This window comes from Tenrec ecaudatus, chromosome 1 (assembly GCF_050624435.1).
Source record: "Tenrec ecaudatus isolate mTenEca1 chromosome 1, mTenEca1.hap1, whole genome shotgun sequence".
Lineage (NCBI taxonomy): Eukaryota > Metazoa > Chordata > Mammalia > Afrosoricida > Tenrecidae > Tenrec > Tenrec ecaudatus.
Window position 1 is genome coordinate 320,321,086 of NC_134530.1, and position 19,561 is coordinate 320,340,646.

Below are 19,561 nucleotides of genomic sequence, written 5' to 3' on the forward strand. Positions count from 1 at the left end.
TTATAACATGATCTTGTACCATATTTGTCTTTTTAAAAAATCATTTTATTGGGAGCTCATACAACTCTTATCACAATACATACATCCTTCCATTGTCGAGCACATTTGTACATTTGTTGCCACCATCATTCTCAAAACATCATTCCCCCCTCTCTCCCCACTCCCCATCCCTCATGAACCCTTGATAATTTATAAATTATTATTATTTTGTCATTTTTACACTGTCTGATGTCTCCCTTCACCCACTTTTCTGTTGTCCATCCCCCAGGGAGGAGGTTCTACGTAGATCCTTGTAATCGCGGTGTTTCAGTTTTCTATAAATTTTAAATGTTAATCCCTTTTCAATATATCATTGCTCCCCAGTCTTTAGGTTCTCCTTTTACCCGTTTAATGAAACATTTTGACGTACATACATAAATATCTTGTTTTCAGACGGTGGTAGTTATCTGTTTTTCTTCTGTGTATATATGTTTTCATTATGTTCAAGACTATGTTATGCCATGTGCCAGGGCCCTTAAGTTTTCTCTATTTTTTCAATGATAATCTTCATAGTTCTAGGGTTTAGGATCTTAAACCATTATGAGATATCTATCTATCTATCTATACACACACACATATGTATATAGACAGAGAGAGAGAGAGAGAGAGAGAGAAGGGGATGGGTCCTGATTCATTTTCCAGCAATAGAAATTCAATTTTGTCTGCAACATTGTGGAAGAAATGATCTCTTCCCAATTTATGTATTTTGCATACATGTATATTTATTTAATGTATAAGTATTTAATGTATTTTGACCCCTTGTCAAAAATCAATTGTCTGTAGGTAAATGGATATATTTCTGGTTCTCTATTCTGTTCCATTGGTCTATGTTCTGTGACTGTACCATTTCCAGACTGCTTTGTCTATTGTGGCTGTGCATTCGGTTTTGAGGCCAGGGAGTGGAAGACTTCCTACTTGCTCTTCTTAAGCAGTGCTTTGCTTATCTTGGATCTTTCTTTTCCATATTAAGATGGTGGTTGTTTTTTCTATTTCTTTAAAGAATGATGCTGGGATCTGGATCAAAACTGCACTATAGTTTTAGATTTGTTTGGGTAATATTATAATATTAAGTCTTCCTATCCATGAACATGGAACACTCTTCCATTACTGTAGTAGTGTTTTTTAGTTTTCTCTGTACAGGTATTTTGTTTTTCTGGTTAAGTTTATTCCGAAACACTTCATCTTTTGAGTCACTGTTTTGAATCATATTGTTTTTCATTATTTCCTTTTTAGAGCTCTCTTCTTTAGTATATAGGTATTCAATTTATTTTGTATTTTCATCTTATACCCTGCTACATTCTCAGATCATTCCATTATTTCCAATAATCAACAAGTCTTTGCAGTTTTCTAAGTATGGAAACAAACTATCTGAATCTGGAGAGCAGTTTATGTCTTCTTTGCCAACTTGGATGCCTTTGATTCGTTTTTGTTGTCTCAGACTTCCAGCACAACACTGAGTAACAGTGGTCAAAAGGGGTATCCTTATCTCCTCTGTATTATCTTTTAATTCCATTTTCACAAATATTTTTAATTGTTGTCCTGTTATATGTGTATGCATATATATTATATATTCATATGTATATATGAACATAGTTCTCACATAAAGCCTTGTGAGATACTATTGTCCATATCTCCATTGAACGGAACAGATACCAGTGGCTTCTAACGGCCATGGAGTCAATTCGTAGTTATAGCAACTCCACAGGACAGAGTAGAACTTGCCCTGTGGGTTTCTGAGGATGTAAATCTTTACCAGAGAAGGAAGGCACATCCTGCTCCAGCAGAGAGGATGATGGGTGTCACTGCTGACTTTAGAGTTTGACACCCAATGTGCCATCCACTCTGCCACCAGGGATCCTTAACAATGGAGTTGTCTGGAGTTGCCCTTCACTCCCTGCCATTGAGTAGGCTCCTTAACAATGACTGAAAGTAGTTAAGTAGCTAGTCTGAAGGTCACAAAGTGATTTCAAGAACAGTGGTCTTAACAATCTTGTGACATTGACCTAATACCCCAATCTAAAACTTGTGTCTTCGACGCACTTGTATGCTTTCCATGCAGAGTGGTAAAATCACTTCTGTAGTGTAGGTCTTAACTGACTTTTAGATTTCCATCTAAAAATTGTGAGTCTTTACCTCAATTAGATTCTCACATCCATCCTGAGAGATAAAAATCCTTATGCAGTCTGAATCCCACATCTCTCCCAGTAACTTTTTTTGTTTAAAACCAGGAACTAATTTTCAGATGACCTCTATATTACACCCTGCTGTTCCACTTGCCTGTGATGTTCGTGTGACCATTGAGGAGATTCGTGTTCATTCCCAAATAAGTCCCACAGGGTAGGAGAACGATGACTGCTTTGGTCCATGGTCTTGATCAATCAGTGGCAAGAACATTGAACAATCCTTAGAAAAATAAGGTACATAGAACTGGAGATTGTCCGATCCTCCTACATAGGTTCACGATCATGGGAATTGCCCATTCACAAAGCAGCCAGGACGAACAATTTTAATTACATCTCTTTGTGCACATCTTTATCATGTAAGACCTCCCAATGGTATCTCCTATGTACATTTCTTACCTCTATTGAACTTTACTATCACTCTTCCCCCAAAAAACACCTCTGTGCTTTTACTACTTTATAGAAGCATTAAACGTGAACTTCTGAATTATAGATAACCGGTTTTAAATTCTATTCCATATAGAAGGAGTAGCTTTGAGACAATTGATTATGTTCTATGAGACTTCATTTCTTCAGCCTTAAAAAAACAATATTTACATCATAAAAACAACAATGAAACTAGCATTTATGACTCATAGGGAACCTGTCAGTAGGAAGTCAAATGAGGTTTATAAAGAAGATCGCATCACAGTGAATGAATCCTATTCTGCCTGGCGTTGTCATTCACTCACTGCCATTGAGTGGAGTCTGACAGGAAGTGACTGTATAGAACAGGGAGAAATGCCCCCTGGGCCTTCACGACTGTAATTCTCTATGAAAGTAGAGAGCCGAATCTTTCTCCCCCAGAGGGCCTGATGATTTGAAACTGCTGCCCTTACACTTAGCAGCCCAATGCCCCCAAAGGGCTTGTTATTGCTCTCAGTTGTAACTGAACGATTAGAAGCATTAGTCTACCCAGAGATGGCTTGGAAGAAATACCTGTTGATATAATTCCAAAAGATCAGCCTTTGAAAACCTGATGAGACATTTACTCTGATTACATATGTCTTCTGGCTTTTCATCCTTCATTTTATTCTTATCCCAGTCAAATGTTGAAAATTAACCAAAGTATGGTAAAGGACAAACAAAAGCACAAAGTAGTTTGGAAAAGTTTGATTTGTGAGATTGGCAAGTGGAATAGCACAGCATACTCTGAGTGCTAGCAATGAGCATCAGGCAAGGAAAAAAGACGACCTCTTTCCCAAACTTGCAGGCATCTCCAAAACTGTTCTCTGTTCCTAGACTGTGTGATTCTCTCACCTCAACACCATTACACATGCGACCATGCCTCTCATTTCTTATCATGAATATGACTTCCTTATTAAAGATGTTCCTAACATTTTAAACCTTCACATTAAATGAAGTGCTTTACCATTGGTTCGAACAGCACCCGGCACTTCCCCTCTACGTCATCCTCACCATATTCGGGATGTAAGCACTCTCTTTGTCTTTATCCTTGACCTGGGCTCTTCAGAGGGCCAGAGGACCTCATCAATTTCACTGTCATAGGCTCAGATCCTACTATGATCCCAGGCCCACAGAGACAGACACAAATAACCATGACCCAAATAAATGAATAATTATAATTCATACTGAGTGTTGACAATTTTAAGAATCCAGAAAGTTAGCCTTATTTGTTGGCTGTGTATTCCTGGATAAAGGTAAAAAGAGTTAGTAGACATAAAATATTTCTAAAAGAGCATAAAGTTCTTGATTACTTTGTATACAAGGTCTAGGGAATTCTTTTAAAAGTAAAACGTTAACTGCATTGGACAAGTATTGCTGTTTCCAGTGGACATACATGATATTGGATAAGTGATGTATTATTCTTAATGAATCCAAAATACATCTACTCCTCACCTATCAGCATAATTACTTCCGAAGAAGAGCCATTATAAAAACATCAGCATTATATGAAAGCAGAGGATGACCGACCACACCAGGTCACAAAACGGAAGATGACAACATCATTACACAGCCAACAACTGGCATCATTGCAATGCCAAACCATTGAGAACCATGGCCCAGAGAAAGAAGTTGGAACACAATCTCACCTATACTAGCTATGATACCCTCCCCTTGCACCTCAGCATTTGTTATGGCAAGACATATGCAAAAAGTAGTCAAGCAATTGAATTGTTTTTATTATTATAGAAAAAGTCAGATAATGAGATAGTTGATAAATAGAGTAGTTGTATATTTCACAAATGTAGGATAAAGAAGAAGATGCATGTAGGAGGATACAGAGGTAGAACACAGCAAAACAATCTGCTACAATAAAGTTTGGTAGGAATAAAGCCATGAGATATCTTTAAAAACCCCAAATATTAAAAAGAAAATGCGCATGGTAGTAGGGCAGGAGGAAAGTCAAGGGAGATGGAGGAAAGAGCTAGGAGTCAAAGGGAATTCATGGAGGTCTAGACAAAGACATGTACATGCAAATATATATAGGAGGATGGAGAAATAGATCTATGTGTCTATATTTATAGGTCAAGTATTAAGGTGGCGGAAGGACCTTGGGCCTCTACTCAAACACTCCCTCAATGCATGAATACCTTCTTTTATTAAATTGGAACTCCATGATGCTCACTCTCCCGACACAACGGCTGGAGCCAAAGTGGGTGAACAAGTAAATGTGGTGAAGAAAGCTGATGGTGCCCGGCTATCAAAAGAGATAGTGACTGGGGTCTTAAAGGCTTGAAGATAAACAAGCGGCCATCTAGCTCAGAAGCAACAAAGTCCACATGGAAGAACACACCAGCCTGTGTGATCGAGTGGTCCCAAAGTTATCAGTTACCAGGCATCAAAGAACAAAAAATCATATCATTGACTGCACACCTCCATGATAGGATCGCTGAAGACAAGTGGGTGCATAAGCAAATGTGGTGAAGAAAGCTGATGGTGCCCGGCTATTAAAAGAGATAGTGTCTGGGGTCTTAAAGGCTTGAAGGTGAACAAGCAGCCATCTAGCTCAGAAGCAAATAAGCCCACATGGAAGAAGCACACCGGCCAGTGCGATCACGAGGTGCCCAAGGGACCAGGTATAAGGCATCATGCAAAAAAAAAAGATATAAGTGTGTGTATGTATGTGTATATATGTGTATATGTATATATGTATGTATATATATGTATATATATATCATATTAAATGAAGGGGGAAGTGCAGAGTGGAGACCCAAGGCCCAAGTGTCGACCAATGGAGATCCCCTCATAGAGGGGTTTAGGAGAGGAGATGGGTTAATTAGGGTGTGAGGTAGTATCGATGAAGAACACAGCTTTCCCCCAGATCCTGGATGCTTCCTCCCCCCAACTACCATGATCCGAATTCTACCTTGCAGGGCTGAATAGGACAGAGGCTGTACACTGGTGCATATGAGGGTTGGAGGTACAGGGAATCCAGGGTGGATGATACCTTCAGGACCAAGGGTGTGAGGGACGATGCTGGGAGAGTGGAGGGTGAGTGGGTTGGAAAGGGGGAACTGATTACAAGGATCCACATGTGACCTCTTCCCTGGGAGAGGGACAGCAGAGAAGGGGGGAAGGGAGACTCCGGATAGGGCAAGATATGACAAAACAACGATGTATAAATTACCAAGGGCATATGAGGGAGGGGGGAAGGGGGAGGGAGGAGGGAAAAAAAAGAGGACCTGATGCAAGGGGCTTAAGTGGAGAGCAAATGCCTTGAGAATGATTGGGGCAGGGAATGTATGGATGTGCTTTATACAATTGATGTATGTATATGTATGGATTGTGGTAAGAGTTGTATGAGTCCCTAATAAAATGTAAAAGAAGAAAAGAGAAAAAAAAAAAAAGAACTCTAATAAGAGCAGCAATAAAATCAAAATATGTATCACAAGAGATAAGCATACACTATCCTGGAAATTAACCTTTATCAATAAAATAAACAATTTTGAAAAAAAACAAAACAAAAAAAAAAAAAAGAAAATGCTTAGAGTCACTGAAATATAAATTAGGTGCCCCATTGCATTAATATGCCAGTCCATTAGGGAATGTTTTTTATTTGTGTTTTGAAAATAATGCAGGCAAGTCCTGCTAAATTCTTGATTTATTTTCACTGGTTCTTAAAGTAGAACATTGAACTTGAGTACTTTAGACAACAACCAAAGACCCGAAATGCAGTTAACTGCAAAGTCAAGAAACAAAATGTACAAATGTGGCGTGCAGTTCTGTGAACGTTGGCATGTTCAGTTCTCTTAAAAAAGGATGTAGATGCCATAGTATCAAGGTTATCAAGAGATTTGCAGTAGTGATCATTATAAACTATGTAAGGCATTTATTTTGGTGATTGGACTCTCCCCTCCCATGTACATAACCACCACCCATCCCTCAGAGAAGGCTTGCCTGTTGCTATGACACGGAACAGGTTTCAGTCTAAGAAGAAAGGCCTCATTTTCCTTACTTCTGAAAATAATAAAAGCCAAGGGAAGCCCTATGCATCACACCTGTGCAAATGACAACTGAGAAATCGTGCAAGATCAAGCAGTGTTCCATTTCTTTGTACAAAGGGCCAACACGAGTTGGCAGCTAGCAATAACAAATAAAATTTCTATTTGAAAATTGAAGCCATGGATAAATTATCAAAAAAAACTATGTAGGGAGAAGAGAATGGAATGTAACTCAGATTTTTGAAGTTATATATTCCTACTTTCAAATTCTTATTTTCTGTATAATTTTCAGTAAACTATTTAATTACTCTGATATGTTAATGCTATTCAGTAAAGAGAATAATGTCGACTTCATAGTATTTTTGTTTGACTCAGAAAAAATAACCATCAAGCACTTGACATCTAAATAATGTGCAAAATAAATAATATATATAGTTTAATTTGTATGATGATAAGAAGCTACCAGGTAGTTCCTCAAGAGAAAGATCTGATTATCTGTTCCCATAAACATTACAGCCTACAAAATTCCATGGGGGAGTTCTATTCTGTCACCCAAGATTATTAGGAGTCAAAATCAATGTCATGACACAAAAAATAAGAAGGGTAATATTTGGATGATTGGGCAATAAACTATCTCTTTTTGCTATCATTTGCATTTGTCATAAATACTGGTGGCAGCTCTGGTAAAAGACTTCAAAAGAAAATACTCATAAACCTAAGAAATATATTGAAACAGGTAAACCACTTAATAGATCTTGTTCATCAGGTTTGCACTGCATCGTTTGATCTCTTGATTTGCTGCTTCCATGGGCATGGATTGTAGATCCAAGCAAAATGAACTCCTTGCATTTGAAAACATTTCTCTGTTTATCTTGCTACTACTGTCTATTGATCCAGTTGTGAGGATTTTTGATATCTTTACAATAAATTACAATCCATACCGAAGGCTGTGGCCTGATCTTCATCAGTAAGCACTTCAAGCCCTCTTGTCTTTCAGCAAAGCAAATTGGGTCATCTGCACATCACAGGTTTTTAATGAGCCTTGCTCCAAGACTGATGCCAAGTTCTTTTTCAGACAGTCCAGCTTCTCAGATTATTTTCTCAGTTTACAGATGAATAAGTATGGTGATCAAACAAAACCCTGATACACATCTTTCCTAATTGTAAGCTGGTGTCCCCTTGTTCAGTTCAGATGACAGCTTCTTGATCTCTGTACAGGTTCTCTATAAGCATAATGAAATGTGCTGGAGTTTGCATTCTCTTCAATGTTATTCATAGTTTTTCATAATCCCATAAATAAGGCTTTGCATAGTCCATGAAATAGAAGTTGACATCTCTCTTTCTCTTTTTTAAAAAATTAATCATTTTACTGGGAGCGCTTCCAGATATCACAACATTCCATAGTTTAATCACATCAAGACATACTGTACAATTGCTACCACAAACCCTTTCAAAACATTTTCTTTCTTCTGAAACTTCTTGAGATCAGCTTCCCTGTATCCCCTCCCTCCCCCACCCTACCACCCAGAAATCCCCCTTTTTGTCCTATAATAGTTTTTAGTTGCTGTTGTTGTTTTGTCACATCTTAGCCAATCCAATATATCCATTCACATACAATTGTGTTGTTTGAGCCCATTCAGTGGGGTTATACAGTCACCAATGCTGTCTCCTCCCTATGCTCCCCTCCCCACCCCCTTCCTGTATCCTCAGGGAACCATTACTCCTGTTACTGTTTCTGAAGCATTGCATATCTTGGCTTTCATACACTGAATGATCTTAAATATAAAAATGAACATATGCAAATACATGATTAATGAAGTAAAACAAATAAAATCCATAATAGTCAGGGAGGAAATATTAAATAACCAGAGGATAGTTATGTGGCTCATCAGTACTATACCAGCCCCTGGATTTATACTCCCTTTTGAGAGGTTCTGTCCATTATCTAACAGGTGTTATTTGGGTCTCTACCACATCCATGTCACTTCACATAAATTCGGTTGCTTGTTTTTGAACTTCTGATATCTCTTCCCGTTGACACCTCATGATCTCATAGGCTCCTGTGCTTCTTCCATGTGGGCTTTGCTGCGTCCCTTCTAGATAGCTGCTTGCTTAACTACAGGCCTTTAAGATCCCAGATGTCATCTCCTTTAATAGCTGAGACCATCAGCTTTCTTCACCACATTTGCTTATGCACCCATTTTGTCTTTGGCGATCCTATAAGGGAGGTGGGTATTATACAGTGTCACATTATTAGAATAAACCATTCTTGTAGTGAGGTAAGAATTAAGTAGTGGCCCAGGTGTCATCGAGCCTGGGCAACTGGCATCAGAGGACTCACAGTAAACAGTAAACAAACAAACAAAATGCATTGGTGAGAATGGAGGGGGGTTGGAGCGGAGACCCAAAGCCCATCTGTGGACAGTGGGTCACGGGAGGGGTTGAGTCAATCAGGATGCAGTAGAGCACTAGTGGATCACGTAACATACCTCTAATCCACTGAGGTCTCCTCACCCCTCCTGACCCCAGTGCCGCTTCCCAATCTAGACTAGACGGCAGCATGTACATAGGTACAGGCAAGAGATAAAACTCACAACACATGGAAGCCAGGAATGGATTGGGAACAGAGATACCAAAAGGGTAGGGGAAAGCAGGGGAGAAGTAGGGAGGGAGGGGGGGCGCCAATCACAATGAATGGCACATAACCACACACCCCATCCAGGGGCATGAACAACAGCAACCAGAGGAGACAGGAGACAGTGGTCCATGTAAGATTTAAAAATAATAACAAGCAATCAAGGGGCCCTGAAGGTTGGGGAGGAAGGTGGGAGGGGAAAAAGGAGCTGATCCCAAGGCTCAATGGAAAGTAAATGCCCAGAAAAGAATGATGGAATGTATGTATGAATATGTCAGATACAATTGATGTATGGATTGTAATAAGAGTTGTAAGAGTCCCTGATGAAATGATTACAAAAACAACAAAAAAGAATTATGTAGAGGCCCAATGTCTGTCTGCTTCCCTGTTGCATTTGCTCATATATACATATAAACAAATACACATGTGTTTGTATATTTGCATATATACACATGTATATATATTTCCTTCTTTCCTCTTTTTCTTTTTCCCTTCGGCCCCAGTATCATGTTTACCAACCGTCAACCTCTCACTAATTCCTCTCAATACAATTCGAGTGATCAAGTATGACCAGAAAAGCTCCACCCTCCTCACCATCAATTTCAGAGCACTTAGCATTCCCCTGTACCCATTGTTGGCTCACTGCTGCCAGTTCCCCCTCCTGTGCCCCTCAGGAACCATTGGTCCAGTCACTGTCTCTGTAAGACTGCCTATCCTGCATCTTGTACAAATGCGCAGAGAGTCACAAGTCTAACAGGGATCCTGACATCTTCCCGATTCTCTGCTTTCAGTCAAGGTACGTCTGACATTAGCAACGAAATCCTTCTTTGTACCTCTTCTGAACCTGGCTTGAATTTCTGTCAGCTTCTTGTCAGTGTACTGCTGCACAGAAAACACAAGAAAACCTCATTGCCACTAAGTCACGTCTGACTCTTAGTGACCCTGCGCATTCAGTTCTAATGATCTTCAGCAACATTTTACATGTCTATAATATTAATGATACTGTTCATGAAATGATTTCTGTATTCTGTTGGGAACAAAAACACCAAAATGTAATGATTATTTCTTGAAATTCCTTCTATCTAGGTTTATACACATTTGAAGTCAGTGTTTCCATTTCTATACTCCTCCTCAAAGAGTTCTTTAGGGAAAGGTTATAGAGATGCCCTTCAACTTATACCACGTCAGTGTGGCAGTTTTTGCATTCATGAGGGAATCATATAACATTGCTTATAAATGTTTTTGGGGCTTTGCAAATAAAAGGAAGTCTGAAAGGGCAAGACAGAGACAGAGGGTGGGAAGTTTTCCCAACAGAATTCTCACAGGACAGGTCTTGTTATTCTCAATGAATGGGCAGGTACATCTTCATGATGCAGAATTCCTTGATACATGTTTCCTGCTCTTTTTTTATCAATGCAGTTTAAATGTTCCCTCTAATAATCTGTGATCATCCTGTATCCTTGGAGAAAATCTACCAAGCCACTGCATTTATGAATGACCTCATCTCTCAAGGGAATGTTAACTTTTGGAGACACAAGGGGACTTCTCATACTTCCTTACACCTCTGGTTTATTGTGAGGTGCTACAAAACCATTGAATGTCTTTAATAGTTTTAGTTTCTCTATATGAATAAGAGGTTCCCATAGCTTAAATGTGCAAGCCAACGGCACTGCACGACTTGAAGACTTTCTACTTATGTTTTTCCACCAGTGCAATGCTGAGTGGTGCAAATGCTTAACACATAAGTTCAAGATAGGCAACTGAGTACCTTAGAAGAAAGACCTGATGGTGCACTTCCAAAAAAAATCAGCCATTGACAATCCTTTGGATTTTCAGCTCTACCTTTACACGCATGTGCTCCTCATGAGTTGGAGTTGAGTTGATGTGACTGGTTTTAACATTGTTAACATATGAACATGCTTAAAGTCAAAGCCAACTGGTGACAATAACATGTTCTCTTAGATAACTTGAAAGTAGACCTCTTTGGTTAAAATATACACTATCTAAACAAACAATTTTCAAAAGACATTACCCTTCTGTGGTAGATGTGTAGACTGATACCTGGATGAACAATCTGGAGGAGAAAACAACAGAACCAACGGTTCCAGAGTACATGGGAGAGGGAGAGGTGGGGGAAAGGAAGTCGTGTTAACAAACCCAGGGACAAGGGAACAACAAATGATATAAAATCGTTGGCGAGGAGGGTGTAAGAGGCCTGGTAGGGCTTGATCAAGAGTGATGTAATGGAGAGTAAACACTGAAACCCAAATGAAGGCTGAGCATAATAGTGGGATGAGAGGAAAGTAAAAGGAAATAGAGGAAAGAACTTGGAGGCAAAGGACATTTATAGAGGTCTAAATACAGGCATATACATATGTAAATATATTTATATAAGAGGATGGGGAAATATATCTATGTGCATACATTTATAGGTTTAGTATTAAGGTAGCAGACAGACATTGGGCCTCCACTCAAGTACTCCCTCAATGCAAGAACACTTTGTTCTATTAAGTTGGCATTCCATGATGTTCACCTTCCTGACATGATTGCTGAAGACAAATGGGTGCATGAGCATATGTGGTAAAGAAAACTGATGGTGCCCAGCTATCAAAAGATATAGCATCTGAGGCCTTAAAGGCTTGAAGGAAACAAGTGACCATCTATCTCAGAAGCAACAAAGACCACATGGAAGAAGCACACAAGCATGTGTGATCACAGGTGTAGAAAGGATCAGGTATCAGGCATCAAGGAACAAAAATCATATCATTGTGAATGAGGGTGAGTGTGAGTGCAGGGTGGAGACACATAGCCCAACTGAATGCAACTGGACATCCCCTTACAGAAGGGTTTCAGGGAAGAAACGAGCCAGTCAGGGTGTAGTGTAGCAACAATGAAACATACAATTTTCCTTTAGTTGTTTAATGCTCCCCCCCACCCCACCCCAACTATCATGATGCCAATACTGCCTTACAAATCTGGCTATACCAGAGGATATACACTGGTACAGATAGGAATTGGAAATCCAGGACAGATGATCCTTTGAGGTTCAGTGGTGAGATTGACCATACTGGGAGGGTGGAGGGAAGGTGGGGTAGAAAGGGGGAATTGATTACAAGGATCTACATATAGCCTCCTCTCTGGGGGACGGACAACAGAAAAGTGGGTGAAGGGAGATGTCGGACAGTGTACGAGATGACAAAATAATAATAATTTATAAATTATCAAGAGCTCATGAGGGAGGGGGAGTGTGGAGGGAGGGGGAAAATGAGAAGCTGATAACAAGGGCTCCAGTAGAAAGCAAATGTTTTGAGAATGCTGATGGCAACAAATGTATAAATGTGCTTGACACATTGGATGGATGTTTGGATTGTGATAAGAGTTTTACATGCCCCCAATAAAATTTCTAAAACTAAAGAAAAGAAACAAAAAGTGTGAGCTTTGATGTATTGATGGAATAATTTGTTTGTTTGTGTTTATACTTTGCCCATGGAAGCAACAGTCAAGAGATCAAATGACACATTGCAGAGGTAAATCTTCTGCACAAGACCTTTTGTGAGTACTGAAAAGCAAAGGTGTTACTTTCAGGACCAAGGCGTCCAACACACTACACCATGATCTTTTTGATCGCCTCACATTTGTGTGAAAGTTGGACATTCAATAAGGACGATAGAAGAAAATGAATACATTTGAAGTATGGTGCTGGTGAAGAATGTTGAAGGTACTCAAGGGCTGTCAAAAGACTAAACAAATCTCTCTTAGAAGTATAGGCAGAATGCTCCTCAGGCTCAATGAGGAAGGGACTTCATCTCACCTACGTTGGACATGTCAACAAGAGAGACCATTGCCCGCAGAGGGATGTCGTGCTTGGTCAAGTAGAGGGGAAGCGGAAACAGGGGAAGGCCTTGGACAAGATAGATTGATACAGTGGCTGAAACAATGGGCTCAAACAAAAGGGCAAATGTGAAGAAGTCACAGAGTTGGGTCCTGCAATGTCTCCTTCTGTTGTGCTGTGAATCAGAACTGACTCGAAGGCATCTAACAGCAGCAGCAGCAACAACATAATTTTCCTTGCTCTAAAAAGGACTGAAAAATGTATTAAAAATGAGGTAGTTTATTGTGCAAACCTGGTCGAAAAACACATGTGGGATTAATTGAAGGGCGGAGAGATAAATGGATCAACGAGCCTCGCCTTTCTAGTTTCTTGCTCTTTGATCATGGGACCAGTGTGCAGCTGCCTTGCTTGTTATGTGCATCAATTTGCAAGCTACACTACCTGTGGGACACCTAACTTGTGGAGTGTGTTGCTGTAATTTGAGGTTCCTTCAAGACCTGCTTCGCCACACCACTGGAATTTGCATCTCTTGAGCTGGGGACTGTCGGACCCTGTCATCTGGCTGACTGTTGGTGACCCGCCTTGCTGCTTGCTGCCTATGCCTGGATAGCCTGAATTGCTCTACAGAGGACTACCCGGTGGCCCTCAAGACTTGAAGAACTGCCAGTGTCTCACAGGAGTGAGTTGCACTGAGCCATTTGTACGGCTTTATAATTTAATCAACTGTTTATTTCTTATGTTATACATCTATCTGTATTAATATATATATAATTATTAACATTCAGGTTTTGTTTCTATAGAGAACCCTCTATAACACAAAAAAACAATATGTAATCCAAAAAATTCATTTAAAATATAGGGGAGCGGGGAGGAAGGGGGGAAAAGATGCAAAGGGCTTAAGTGGAGAACAAATGCTTTGAAAATGATGAGGGCAAAGAATGTACAGATGTGCTTTATGTGCTTTATACAATTGATGTATGTATATGTATGGATTGTGATAAGAGTTGTATGAGTCCCTAATAAAATGTTAACAAAAACATAGATTTTCAAGGAAATCAGGACAAATGTAAAATCAGAATAAGGAAGATGAACGAGATTGAGGCTCAAAATCTCTGGCCATGTGACTTTTGTATTTTCCCCCATGATTCAGAATTGATTTTCATTGGTTAACCAGTCTCCCAAAAGCTTCAGGCAAGCAGAGTTTTACATTCCTAAAAGAGGAAATAGCCCAACCCACTGTCTCTGGAAACCCTCTCATGAGCAGAAACATAATGGTAAATGATGCAGCTGGTTATATTGAGGTTAATGAACTTGACAAAATGCCTTTCCTCCAGCTTGATAACCCATGAAACTCAAGCAGAGGGAAAAGATTTTCTATAGATGGTGAACTAACAACACCTTGGTGGTTCCATCATAGGATTCTTGCCTTCAGCCCAGCAGACTCAGGTTCAATTTCTGACCAATGAACCTCATGCGTAGCCACCAATCACAAGCTACCAATCACAAGCTACCACCCAATTCTTAGTAAAGGTTCATACATTGCTATGAGGCTGAAGAGATTTCACAGAAACTTCCAGACAAGGATGGTCTAGGAAGAATAACCCAAAGGCCTGCTGATCTATTTCTAAAAGTCATTTAATAGATATGATTTATTAATCTAGAGATCATACTGTTCCAGGCATGGCTGGTTAGGGATGGTAAAGTGCAGGGAAGTGCTCATGAGGTCATTGTGAGACTGGGCGGACTCAATGGTAGCTAGTGATACAATAGGTAATGAAAGTTAAACTTCTTTCTCAATTCTATTATTTATATACACACCCGAATGTTTCCACGGCAAAATAAATCAGAACAAAGTAACATGAGTGAAATAAATCAGAACAAAGTGGCTAATGTTGTAGACATGTCCTCCTAAATCAACAGCAAGGAGTTCCCAAGTGGTGGCTGTCTGCGCTAGTTCATCTCTCTAATTCCCACCCTTGGGGTCGTCTATGTCAGGAAAGAAGAGTTCGATGTTTATATAGCATTATAATGTAGATAACGTACCAATTGGCAGTAGATATCTAAAGCTCTGTTTTGTAGCCATATGTGAACTTACTGGCAAAGACAGATATGACCCATTAACAATGTCTGCAAAAAATCATGGAAAGGATAGTACGGTGTAGGGTATTGGCCATTTCTGGCCACAAGTGCTTTCTAGTTAATCCTTAGAATCTGAACATCCCCCCAGAGATGTAGGAAAGGGATATTATGTACCCTATATCACTTTCTTGCTATCCTTTTAGGAAGGATGATCAAGATTCATTTTCCCCCCTCTCTATGAAGCATGGGAAGATGTATGCATCTCCCTTCCTCATCTGTGATTGATTCCATGTGCCCTTCTGATTCCCAGAAGGGTGGCAATGCACAACAGCATATTTGACCAGTTGGAAGCAATTCCCTGGATTCTAACAAAAGTGATTTGGGAAGAGATAAAGGACAAGAAAGGGGATCCCAAAGACTCATATATCTGGGGCTATGGCTTTTCTTTCCTTGTTTTTCAAACTCCCCATTATAGTCATTTGCCCTTGAGTAGTAAATATGATATTCTTAACAATTCTCTGCTCCATGTCTCTAAGTGGGCTCCAACTTTAAACTCCTCCTCTTTTTAAAAATATTATTGGGGGCTTGTACAACTCTTATCACAATCCATCCATCCATCCATTGTGTCAAGCACAGTTGTACATTTGTTCCCATCATTGTTTTCAAAGAATTTTCTTTCTACTTGAGCCCTTGGTATCAGCTCCTCGTTTTCCCCTTCCCCGACCTCCCTCCTTCCCCCATGAACTCTTGATTATTTATAAATCATTATTATTTTTTCATGTCTTGCACTGTTCGATGTCTCCCTTTACCCCCTTGTCTGTTGTCCATCCACCTGGGAGGGGGTTATAGGTAGGTCATTGTGATAGGTTCCCCCTTTCTCCCCACACTTTCCCCTTCCCCTCATGGTATGGCTACTCTCAATATTAGTCCCAAGGTATCTATCTGTCCCGTATTCCTTGTGTTTACAGCTCTTTTTAAAAAGCAAACAAATACATTTTTACTAACAATATTCAACACTTGGAAGAGTGTATGGAAACAGGGGGTTTCATATATTGTTTTGTCCCTTGAGAAAGCAATTTTTAAAAGTCATTTTATTGGGGGTTCATACAACTATTATCATGATCCATACATACATAAGTTTTGTAAGGAACATTTGTACATTCGTTGCTCTCATCATTCTCAAAACATTTGCTATCACTTAAGCCCCTAGCATCAGCTCCTCATTTCCCCCCTCAATCTCCCTACCCACTCCCTCATGAACACTTGATAATTTATAAATTATTATTTTGTCATATCTTACACTGTATGACATCTCCCTTCACCCACTTTTCTGTTGTCCATCCCCCAGGGAGGAGATCATATGTAGATGCTTGTAATCAGTTCCCCTTTTCCACCTCACCCTTCCTCCACCCTCCCGGTATCACCACTCTCAGCACTGGTCCTGAAGGGATCATCCATCCTGGATTACCTGTGTTTTCCAGTTCCTATCTGTACCAGTGTACATCCTCTAGTCTAGTCAGATTTGTAAGGTAGAATTGGGATAATGATAGTAGAGGGGGAAGGAAGCATTTAGGAACTAGAGGAAAGTTGTGTTTCATCATTGCTACACTGCACTCTGGCTCGCCTCCTACCTGCGATCTTTCTGTAAGGGGATGTGAAGTTGCTTACAGATGGGCCTTGGGTCTCCACCCCATACTCCCCTCATTCACAATGATATGATATTTTTGTTCCTTGATGCCTGATACCCGATCCCTTTGACACCTCATGATCACACAGGCTGATGTGCTTCTTCCATGTGGACTTTGTTGCTTCTCAGCTAGAAGGCCGCGTGTTTACCTTCAAGCCTTTAAGACCCCAGATGCTATATCTTTTGATAGCTGGGCACCATCAGCTTTCTTCACCACATTTGTTCATGTACCCATTTGTCTTCAGTGATGGTATCAGGGATGTGAGCACACAATGATATGATTTTTTTGTTCTTGATTCCTGATAACTGATCCCTTCAGCACCTTGTGATCACACAGGCTGGTGTACTTCTTCCATGTGGATTTTGTTGCTTCTGAGCTAGATGGCCACTTGTTTACTTTCAAGCCTTTAAGACCCCAGATGATATATCTTTTAATAGCTGGGCACCATCAGCTTTCTTCGCCACATTTGCTTATACACCCATTTGTCTTCAGCGATTTTGTTGGGAAAGTGAGCATCATGGAATGCCACTTTGATAGGACAAAGTATTCTTGCATTGAGGAAGTACTTGAGTGGAGGCCCAATGTCCATCTGCTACCTTAATACTGAACCTATAAATGTATGCACATAGATCTATTTACCCCCCATCATATATAAATATATTTGCATATGCACATGCCTTTGTTTAGACCTCTATAAATGCCCTTTGCCTCCTGGCTCTTTCCTCTATTTTCTTTGTCTTTCCCTCTTTGCACTATCATGCTCAGCCTTCATTTGGGTTTCAGTAATTCCTTTCGGTTACATTACCCTTGGTCACGCCCCAGCAGGCCTCTCATACCCTACTCCTAACTGATTTGGAACACTTGTTCCCTTGTCCCTGGGTTTGTTAACACTATTTCCTTTCCCCCCACCTCCCCCTCTCCCATGTCCCCCGGAACTGTCAGTCCTGTTGTTTTCTCCTCCAGATTGTTCATCCAACCTATCTTATTTAGACAGACCTGTGAAGATAATAACATGCACAAAAACAAGAGAGAACAAAACCAAGTAACAAAAGAAAACAAAACAACAACAACAAAAAGCCAATGACAAAAAAACCCCAATACAACAACAAAAAATAAAAGCTTGTAATTAGTTCAAGGACTGTTTGTTTGCCTTTAGGAGTATTTTCCGCTTGAGTGTGATGGTGTGCCAAGCCCTGGCCCCAAAGTCTATTTCTGGTATTCCTTGAGGATTTCAATGCTCTGTTCTCCTTGCTATTTTGTTGCATGCCCTAGTGTTTTGCCTCAATGTGGTGGGATCAGATCAGGTGCAATTCCCACACTGTGTCTTCAGTGTTGTCCCCTGTAGGGCTATGGGCCAGTGAGGGATGTCGTGTCTCCTAGTGGGACCGGCCATATGGTCTTCTCTGTGGATTGGCTGCTCTGAGTGGGAATATTGTCCTCAAGGCTTGTGGGCCAGGATGTGTTTCCAGCTCTTATCTGTACCCATGTACATGCTATGGTCTAGACAGATTTCTAAGGTAGAATTAGGGTCATCAAAGTGGTGGGGAGGAAGCATTAAAGAAACAGAGAAAAGGTGTATGTTTCATTAGTGCTACACTGCATCCTGACTGGCCCGTCTTCTCCCCACGGCCCTTCTATAAGGGGCTGTCCAATTGCCTACAGATGGGCTTTGGGCCTCCACTCCTCACTCACCCCCTCATTCAAATTATGATTTTTTTCTTTGGGTCTTTGATGCCTGATTCCCATCGACCCCTCATGATCACACAAGCTGGTGTGCTTGTTCCATGTGGGTTTTGTTGCTTCTCAGCTAGATGGTTGTTTATTTATCTTCAAGCCTTTAAGACCACAGATGCTATATCTTTTGATAGCTGGCACCATCAGCATTTTTCACCACATTTGCTTATGCACTCTCTTTGTCTTCAGCAATTGTGTTGTCAAGGTGAGCATCTCAGAGTGCCGGATTATTAGGACAAAGTGTTCTTGTGTTGAGGGAGTACTTGAGTAGAGGTCCAATGTCCATCTATAAACCTATAAATATATGTACATAGATCTATTTGCCCTTCATCATATATAAATGTATTTACATATGTACACGTCTGTATTTAGATCTCTATAAATGCCCTTTGCCTCCTAGTTCTTTCCTCTATTTCCTTTTACTTTCCTCTTGTCCCACTGTCCTGTTCAGCCTTCATTTAGGTTTCAGTAATTCCTTTCAGTTACATTGCCCTTGATCAAGCCCTACCAGACCACCTATACCCTCCTCGCCATTGATTTCCAGTCACTGTTGTTCCCTTGTCCCTGAGTTTGTTAATACCTACTTCCTTTACTCAGTCTACCCCTCTCCACGTCCCCCCAGAACTGTCATCCCATTGTTCTCTGTTCTGGCTTGTTTATCCCGCCTATCCCATCCAGATAGATATGCAGAGACAACGATATGCACAAACACAAGACTGAGCAACACAAAGCAACAATAGAAAATAAAACAATAGCTCCAACAACAACTAAAGGCCAATGACAAAAAAAAACAAAAACAAAGAAAAGCCTATGAATTGTTCAAGGTTATTTGTTGTCCTTTATGAGTATCAAGTCAAGTCTGATGGGGTGCCACGCCTTGGCCCCAGAGTCTATATTTGGTGCTCCCTGGGGACATCATTGCTCTGCTC